The sequence below is a fragment of the Papaver somniferum genome, chromosome 9, assembly GCF_003573695.1.
Source record: "Papaver somniferum cultivar HN1 chromosome 9, ASM357369v1, whole genome shotgun sequence".
NCBI classification, from domain to species: Eukaryota; Viridiplantae; Streptophyta; class Magnoliopsida; order Ranunculales; family Papaveraceae; genus Papaver; species Papaver somniferum.
This window is the reverse complement of record NC_039366.1, coordinates 186,658,499-186,668,584: the sequence shown is the minus strand read 5'-3', so window position 1 is coordinate 186,668,584 and position 10,086 is coordinate 186,658,499. Positions and strand designations below refer to the sequence as shown.

At 36.7% G+C, this 10,086-nt stretch overlaps 1 long non-coding RNA gene across 1 annotated transcript; it reads left to right on the top strand.

Annotated features, from left to right (window-relative positions):
- The first annotated feature begins 322 nt into the window (after window positions 1–322).
- On the top strand, window positions 323–3,808 carry LOC113310491. The gene is made up of 4 exons (XR_003341171.1): window positions 323–418; window positions 523–608; window positions 1,286–1,466; window positions 2,725–3,808. It is a non-coding gene; the product is annotated as an uncharacterized LOC113310491 (long non-coding RNA).
- The last annotated feature ends 6,278 nt before the right edge of the window (window positions 3,809–10,086 follow it).

The following is a 10,086-nucleotide window of genomic DNA, read 5'->3' as shown; positions in this document are numbered from 1 at the left end:
TTGCAAGCATAAACAAAAAATAAATAAATAAGGAAATGTTGAGTTACTTCCACGACATAAGTTACGGACTAAAACCTGATATGAAATGCATATTTAAGCAACAGGAGGTTGAGCCAGGGCTGATACCCTGTCACTGTAATAAAAAAAGGTGGTGTTTGACTCCTTGATCAAAGAGTCATTAAATGGTCAGGATTAGCCGGAGAAGGTCATCTCGTGGTCCCTGTCTTCCGGATCGAGCTTTGACTTAGACGGCTGGGAATAACAGGGGCCACACTTATTAAATGTGAGTCCACATAAATAGGGAGGGGTCATGCTCGGGGATGACTTTGGATGTCTCAGATCCTTTTCCCCTCTCTTTTTGCTTCTTCGGTTCCTCTCCTTCTCGAAAACATTAAGTCAACCGATCCTGAACAAGAATGTAACCAAATTGAAACCCTTGGAGGCAAAGTTTATAACATTGATTTCTCTTTTTGATTGATGCGTACTGATTAATGTTTGCTTTTATGTGCTTGATGTTTGCAGGAAATTTAGGAGGCAAAGTTTAGGAGGAAAGTTCAATTACAAAGACGATGCAGAGGATTTAGGACGCAGAGGAAAGGAAGAACAAGGTAAACATGTGGGAACCCTATATTTTTAAATCTATACTTCTTTTTTAAAATCAAATTGGGTTTTAGTTTTGTGTAGGCAGATTGATTAAAATTATATTGGGTTTTCGGAAGAAGTTAACTTCTGTTGACTTAGTATCTAGCATGATTGAGAGCTAATAGCTACTTTTGGTTTGGTTTGATTTGATTGTCCGCGTGTATAAAATTATACCCCAAAACAAGTTTTTAGGATTCTATGCACCATTTTTTCCGTCCGATTCTCTTCCAGTAATTCATAGTTTCTCTGAACAAGTTGGGGACAATCTTTTTGTTGGGTAACTGCAGACTTTTTCATATTAGTCATATTTGCGGAATAGAGGCCTCTTATACAGTGTCAGTTTTCTGATAATTATGGGAGTAGATTAGATTATGCGGGTCTATGAACAATATCTTGAAGTATATATTGGGAAGTTCCTTCAGGTTAAGGATGTAAGTCATCTGATAACAATATCTTGAAGTATATATTGAGAAGTTCTTTTAGGTTAAAAATGCAAGTCATTGAGTATGTAGATGATCCCTTATTTGGTGATCTTTAGGTATATAATCTGTAAATTAGTGCAAATATGTGTGTCGTGTAACTACCTGGCGTGATTTTGATGTCAGGCTTACTTAATATGGTCGCTCATTTTTTACGTGTGTAGGTATACTAGGAATGCATTACCAATCATCTGTAGAACTGGTGCCATGTAATATCTCATCACAAATACTTGGCTATGTTGAGGCCCTCACAAATACCTGTTCTAACGTAAGGGGGTAACCTCTTATGGAAGAATTTATGTCACCCGCAATTCTATAGTGGTAGTGCCACATCATCCGAAGGGGGTAAGTATCTAATAAGCTGAATTAGCTAACTCCCTGTTTTCATAATTAATCATGGATAACTCTAAAATCCGGCCAACTCCAAAGCCACCATCCGGATCCCTGTTTTTCTGCTGTTCATATTGATTCAATTTCAAGAGTAATTTCTCTCTGATTAGTTTTCTGTGGTTATTGCTAATATTGTTGTTGTTACTCTTAACGATCTTTCTGAGACGAATTGCTTATCATTGTGTTCCTTGCCGAATTTAGAATTATGGAAGTTTAGTGCAAAGGGGTTCCATGGAGAACACAATCTTTGGCTGGCAAACCTGCTAGATGTCAGATTGCTCTAGGAGAGACATCTAACATTTTGTTAGCAAAATCCTTATTTGTAGACCTTATTCGGGTACAAATGATCAGTCTTTAGAGTCATAACTCTGCAACTTCAGGCTCCATTGTTTTTGTCATTTGCTTATCTCTTTTCATACAGTTGTTTTGGTTGTTATCTGTTCCAAATGCTTTTGATGCATCACCATTAGTCAGTGATGCAAATCGGCCCAACTATAAGATTCATTTTGATCAGATTCATATTACGCCAGGCTTTCTTTAATATTTTCTGCCTAGGTGAGTGCCTTAGCATGTCTCTGTTGAACCAGCAATAAGATCCTTGCATGCAAGTTATCTTTCTAATTTGTTTTACTCAAAAATCAGTAATTTAATAGTGACTTGAACATGAAAAGGGAGTAGTTGCCGATATGGGATTATGAAATTATATTGATCCGTTTATATGTTTTTAGCCAGCACCTGATAATTATACCTTAGGTTATCCATGTATAAGTTCTTTTGTACATCTGAAGCATTTCTAATGTTCAACTGGAGCTATATCATTGTATTCTTCAACGTGTTTAATTTGAAGGGGATTGTGGCTTAATTTTTTCATATGAAAGAGATGTTGCGAGGAGACTTCTGTGACCCATGCTTTATTTATGTTGTTTAGGTTGTATAAGTAATATTGCTGCTTACTTTTACGCCGATTGGTAAATCCTTGCAAGGCTACCGTAGTGAGCATGCCAGGAATCACTCCTTCTTCTTCTTATTTTTTTATTTTAGTGTTTGCGGTGTCATTTTATTGTGTGTTGTCAGGTAAAGTGATAAATTCCTGAAAGAGAGAAAGAAGATAATTGATGGCGTTGATTTTCAACACGTTCCCCTTAATGAATATAAGCAGAACGTTTTACTTTAGCTCCCTAATTAAACTCAGTTGTTCTCTAATTTATTTTAGAATTACTCGAGGAAATATATGCATCCACATGAGTTTGAAGATCATAGCTGCTAATTAAGGTCAGTTGGGGTTGATTTTCAACACGTTCCCCTTAATGAATACAAGTAGAATGTGCAATAAACATTCCCCTTCATGAGGTCCTACTTCTCTCCCTTTCCATCTATAATTATTTAACTGTCACTGTCAGTCATTAGGTGTTTCAGTATTCTTCTGGATGCCTCCATCTCTTCTCTGACCACTATTTTGATTGATTATCTAGAATTCGTCCATGGTTAATCGTTCTGCCTCATGTGGAAGAAATAATAAAATTCTGGCAGTCTAGAATCTTTTTTTTTTCCCAGTTGGATTACACATTCAGACAATGTTAATTAATATAGTATAATCAGTTGAAGCGTTGCTTAAATAGAGAAAGTTGTTCAGACATCTTGCAGTTGGATTTGCTTCTTTCAAAACTATCTATCAGCACCATTTCTTGAAAGGGGTACAACTTTCTACTGCTATCTCTTCTCTGACTGTAATTTTAGTTGATTATCTAGAATTCGTTCATAGTTAATGGTTCTGCCTCACATTGAAGAAATAATGAAACTCTGGCTTTTTTTGTGTTATCTGACTTTGGTATTGGCTATTTAACTTAATTACTTTGGTTATGCTTTGGAGTTTCAATTTGAGTAAAATAGTTTCTTCTAGATTTGAATATGTAATTAGATAATACTGGCCTTAATAGGTGCTTAAACAGTTCACTTTAAGTATGTAGCGGAACAAATGTATGTATCTTTTTCTCTTATTGTTGGTCATGGAAATTGCTATATTGTGCAGTTTTGTTTCACCGATATCCATGTAACTTCTCTATCTTTCTTAGATTTCAGTTGCAGAATTCATGCAGTACAAACTTTAAGTATGTAGGGGAACAAATGTATGTATCTTTTTCTCTTATTGTTGGTCATGGAAATTGCTATATTGTGCAGTTTTGTTTCACCGATATCCATGTAACTTCTCTATCTTTCTTAGATTTCAGTTGCCATGGAAACAACGGGATTATTGTTAAAATTTTCTTAATATTGTAGCAGAATTCATGCAGTACAAACTTCGTCAATTCTTATCTTTTCTCAGAGGTATTTTTCGTTTTTATGTCATCCTTTCTTTGCTTTGGTGAGCCTCTTTTTTCTTGGAATTTAGATTTCAGTTTTCGGGAGATGTTGAAACCGAGTAAAATACTTGCAATTAATCTGAGTGTGTTGAAAGATTTGCCCAGTTTTTGAGAGAATTGCATGCCTGAAAGCTCAGCAGCATGTTATTTGTTTTCCTTTCACGTGTCTATTGCTTCAGGATATGGATAACTTGGTTAGGTTTTTGCTCCAGGATATTAGGTATATGAAATATTGATCAAGGATGTGAACCAGATGTTGTGAACCGGGTGTGTCCTACATGTTATGTAACACTTCTTAAATCAACTAAAATACTTAATTTCACTACCCGACTTGAGCTCTTCAAACAACAAAGTACTTCTTAAACTATTGTTAGAAGCATTTATGTTCTTTATAACTTTCTAATGAGGGTAAGGTTATTTTCTTTTTTTATTTCACCATTTAAAGGTAGAAGAGGCTGATGCACATGTGCACCATTTAAAGTCAGTAGATCAATTTGATCATTTCTATATTTTCAAAGTTGCATCATCTGCATGTTCACAGAGTTTTACTATCTCCGTTCCATATATAGTAGATGTGTATTCTATGTAACCAGATGCCATATAGATCTAAGTTTTGTCGATCCCATGGCTCCACCTTTTGGGAATGCCTTGCTGTTTAAACTAAGCCAAGTTGTATGAATCTGTCAACAAGTATGAATCTGTGGCGCAATGGTAGCGCGTCTGACTCCATGTCAGAAGGTTGCGTGTTCTAATCACGCCAGGTTGTGTTTACTGTCATACTACTTTTACGGTATTACAGCTTTTGGTTGAAGTTGAATTTTATGGCATTACAGCTTTTGGTTGAAGTTGAACCATACAAGTTCATTATGAATATGCTGCAGGCTTATTATTTTAGGTTTCGTAAATGTATATTCTCTTTGTTTGTAGGTGTCTCACAACTTCACACAATTATTTCCCTAAACACTCAGACTATCAATGGCCCCATGGACACCATCAGTATTCACATCTAGGTTCCGAACAATTAACACACCAGTGCATATGATTAAGTTCAACTACAACTTCACACAATTATTTCCCTAAACATTCAGATTATCAATGGCTCCATGGACACCATCAGTACTCACGTCTAGGTTCCAAACAATTAACACACCAGTGCATATGATTAAGTCCAACTTGCTGAAATTACATGATTTAGAATTTGTGGTTGGGTAAACTGATTTTTTCTTAGGAGAATGAAGAATCGATAGTTGGTTTCATCACCACCATCACCAGACCTACTATGATGGAATGTAAGTAAACCCGAACCTTTGATGCTTCTAAACTACTAGCGGTTATCATTTCTATAGACTTGATGGCGCTGTCACAAGGCTCTATCTTCTTATAAGTTGTAAATAACAACACGTCGTTACTCTTACCCTTCAATCTACAGAGAGGGAACAAGAATGAATGGGCTGAGAAAGCCAGGGATGGTGAGTTTTTTCTTCTTTTAAAGTCAATTTGCACTTCAAATTCGATCAGGAGAATGAGGAGAACATGTCAAAGACTGGAGAATTTCAATCTAATTCATTTTTAATCGGGAAACCAAATTTGTCCTTTCAGGTTCCTTCTCTTCTTTCATCTTGATGCATAATGGTATTTCAAACATACCATTTATGCCCCTTTATTTCATATTTACTCTTTTATCCCCCTCCTTTCACTTATTTCCCATCTTTATCCTTCTTGTTTACTACTTATTGTTTAAACCCTAGCTCTTCTAGTTTTTAGATTTTGCTTGTTTAGAAAAGTGGTGTAAGAACCCTAAATCCTTCCTAAGAGAAGAGCCTCCATCACTTTGTTATTTCCAATTTGTAATTGGGTAGAAATTTCAATTTGTAAGAGATGCATCTATTATCTTCTAGTTTCCAATCTTAGAATTGGGTAGAAATTTGAAGATTATTAGAGAAGAACCTCAAATCTTTGTATCTTCCTTGTTCCAAGGGTAGAAGAAGCATCATATGAAGGTTGGTTACTTTGTTTCATGGTGTTTTGTTGCAATTTAACATTTAAATTTTAATTATAAGTATTACTATACATTAGTTGGTATCAAAAGCTTTGGTTTCTCTTTTTGGGGAAGTTGTGGAGAAGATTTTAATTTTTAGCTTGGGGGTTTGAATCTTTGTGTAATTGTGTTGTTTTTTGTTGTGATTTCAACATGGCTCCAAGGAAAAAAGTTAATCAAGGTGACATTTCTATGAAAGAAGAATTGGAAGTTCTTAAGCATGAAGTGTTTGATGAAATGCAACAAAGAATGGATGCAAAATCTGAAGAAATTTTCTTTAAGACTTGGTAACTTAAATATCCATCAAGATCAATCTAGAACTCAACATCATAATTATGAAGAAGAAATGACGGATGAGGAGACCACTTCTTTTGATAGTCATATTCATCCACAAGGGAGACGGCAAATGTTTGAAAAGATACCACAATGTTACTACTTCACACCGATGGGAAGGTGGACTCAAAGTTGATATTCCGGAATTCCATGGGGGTTTAGCTCCGGAAAAATTTGTTGATTGGTTAGCAACAGTTGAAGAAATCTTGGATTTCAAGGAAGTGCCCGAAAATAAGAAAGTTGGGTTGGTTGCAACAAGACTTCAAGGAACAGCCGGCGCTTGGTGGCAACAACTTAAACAAATGAGGTTGAGAAGAGGTAAAGCTAAAATTAAATCTTGGGAGAAGCTTAAGAAAATATGAGACTTGCATTTCTACCCCATAATTATACAAGACTTATCTATCAACAACTCCAAAATCTTAGGCAAGGGTCCAAGTCGATTAATGACTACATCAAAGAGTTCTATCAATTGATTGCAAGGAACGATACTAACGAAACGGAAGAACAACTTGTAGCAAGGTATATAGGAGGTTTGAGAATGCAGTATCAAGATACTTTAAACTTATTTGATATTTTTTCGGTATCGGAAGCTTATCAAAGGGCATTATCTTTGGAGAAGTAATATGCAAGGAGAGTTTCGCATACCAATTGGAGTACTCACACTCAAGGAGGTGTTACAAGTACTACTTCACCAATTCCAACTAATCGAGCTCCAACTACTACCATTCCATCAAAATCCCATACTTCTCAACAAGTCTTTGAAGGTAAATGCAACAAGTGTGGAGACGAAGGACATAAAGCATATGATTATAGGAAGAGTGATCGTCCGGGGAAGAACTTACTTGTTCATGGCGGTGATGAAGGTGATGTATATTTGGATCTTATGGAGCCACCAATATTTGATAAAGAACCCGACGAAGAAGTGGAAGAGGAGTTTCTCACCGGTGACCAAGGACCATGTTTGGTTGTGTTGCGTAACTATTTTACTCCTAAACTCGATGAAGGTGATCGATGGCTACGCCATAATATTTTTCAAACCACTTGCACAATTGGAGGGAAAGTTTGCAAGCTTGTGATTGATTCGGGGAGTTGTGAAAATATCGTTTCCGAAGAAGTGGTTCGCAAGTTGAAGTTAGAGACAAAAGAACACCCTTCTCCATATTCTTTATCATGGCTTAACCAAGGAAGCGAGGTAAAAGTCACTAAACGTTGTCTCATTAATTTTTCTATTGGTTAAAAATATGTAGACAAAGTCTGTGATGTTATTTTGATGGATGCATGTCATTTACTTCTTGGGTGACCTTGGCAATATGATCGGTTTGTGAATCATGATGGGAGAACAAACAACTATTCGTTCATGTGGAGCAATAAGAAGTTAACTCTTATACCCAATCGTGAGCTTATGCCTAAGCCACAAAATGGTGATGGTAAAAATCTACTTACTTATCAAAAGTTCATAGAAGAGTTGGATGATTCAGAGGTTTTCTATATACTTCAAGTTAAAGAATCTCCATCGTATGATTCCGTGCCACCGCTAGTCAAGCCAATTATCGAAGAATTTCAAGATGTTTTTCCTACTGACTTACCGGATGTATTAACACCATTAAGAGATGTGCAACACCAAATTGATCTAGTACCCGGTTCAAGTCTTCCCAACAAATCCCACTACCGAATGAGTCCCAAAGAACATGAAGAATTACGTCGCCAAGTTGAAGAGCTTATAGCCAAAGGTTTTATAAGACCGAGTCTTAGCCCTTGTGCGGTACCGGACTTGTTAGTACCAAAGAAAGATGGTTCATAGCGTATGTGTGTGGATAGTAGGGCAATCAATAGAATCACATTGAAGTACCGATTTCCAATTCCTCGTTTGGATGACTTACTTGATCAATTAAGTGGAGAATGTGTTTTTAGCAAACTTGATTTTAAAAATGGATATTATCAAATTCGTATCAAGGTGGGAGATGAATGGAAGACCGCTTTCAAGACTACAGACGGTTTGTATGAATGGATGGTTATGCCATTTGGGCTCTCAAATGCTCCGAGCACATTTATGCGAGTAATGAATCAAGCACTTCGTCCGTTGATTGGGAAGTGTGTGGTTGTTTACTTTGATGACATACTTGTTTACAGTCCCGATATGGAATCTCATATACGTCACCTTCGTGAGGTTCTCATGATTTTGCGGGAGCAACAATTTTATGCTACCTTGAAGAAGTGTGCATTCATGACCGAAAAAAATTTGTTCCTTAGTTATGTGGTTAGTAAGGATGGATTTCGGTAGATGAAGATAAAGTGGAATGCATAAGGAATTGGCCCAAGCCAAAAAAATTGTTTGATGTTCGAAGTTTTCATGGGTTAGCTTCTTTTTGTCATCGATTCATTGCAAACTTTAAAGGAATCACGGCTCCAATAACCGAATGCATGAAGGGTGGAAAGTATTCATGGACTCAAGAAGCCGACGAAGCCTTTGAATTGATGAAAATAAAGTTAAGTACATATCCAATCTTAATATTACCAAATTTTGATAGACCATTTGAACTTAATTGTGATGCTTCTAAACTACGCATTGGGGCGGTTCTTAGTCAAGAAGGAAAACCGATGGCATTTTATAGTGAAAAGTTAAATGAAGCAAGACTTGCATATAACACTTACGATGTTGAGTTTTATGCTATTGTCCTAGCACTCAAACATTGGCGGCACTATCTTATTCACAAGGAGTTCATCTTATTTTCGGACCACGTGGCATTGAAGCATATCAATTCTCAAGACAAGCTTTCTACTAGGCATGGTAAATGGGCTTCTTATTTGCAACAATTCACTTTTTCCATCAAGCACAAGTCGGGTGTACAAAACAAGGTAGCGGATGCCTTGAGTCGACGTACTTATCTTCTTACACAAATGCGGGCTCGTATATTGGGATTCGATGAGAGATTTTAAAAGTTTATACTTATTTTGGTCCTCTTATGGTTGATGAAAGTTTACTACGTAATGGTGATTATGTTATTTTCGATGGGTACCTTTACCATAAAATTTGTCTTTGCATTCCGGAATCAAGCTTGAGGTTGAAAATTATTAAGGAGCTTCATGATGAGGGGCATATGGATCATACTTGGAACTTGGTTTCAAGCTCATACTTTTGGTCGGGAATGTGGAAGGAGATTAATCGATTTGTGAAGAGATGTCATATATGTCAAGTATCTAAAGGAACAGCCACTAATGCGACATGCCACTTCCTATTCCTTCTCGTCCATGGGAATATTTGAGCATGGATTTCATCTTGGGATTACCGCGTACTCAAAGAGGTATGGATTCAATATTTGTAGTGGTAAATCGTTTTTCCAAAATGTCTCATTTCATTGCTTGTAAAAAGACAACGGATGCGGTCATGGTAACTCAACTCTTTTTTAAAGAGATTTACCGTTTACATGGTATTCATTCTTCCATCGTCTCGGATAGAGATAGTCGTTTTGTGGGACACTTTTGGCATACCTTATAGAAGTTGGTCAAGACCAATTTAAGTTTTAGCACCGCTTATCACCCTCAAACTGATGGACAAACCGAAGTGGTAAATCGTTCCCTAGGTAATCTTCTTCGTTGCTTGGTTGAGGATAATTTGAAGACATGGGACCAAGTTTTATGTAAGGCGGAATTTTCTTACAACCATGCGGTGAACCGGAGTAGTGGGCATTCACCATTCATGGTAGTGTACGGGTTCAATCCAAGAGTACCACTTAACTTATCTTTAGTACCGGATTTGAAAAGGCCAAATGCTAAGGCGGAAGACTTTGTTTCTCGACTCCACCTTATACATGAAAGCACCCGAAAGCATTTAGAAGTTTCATCA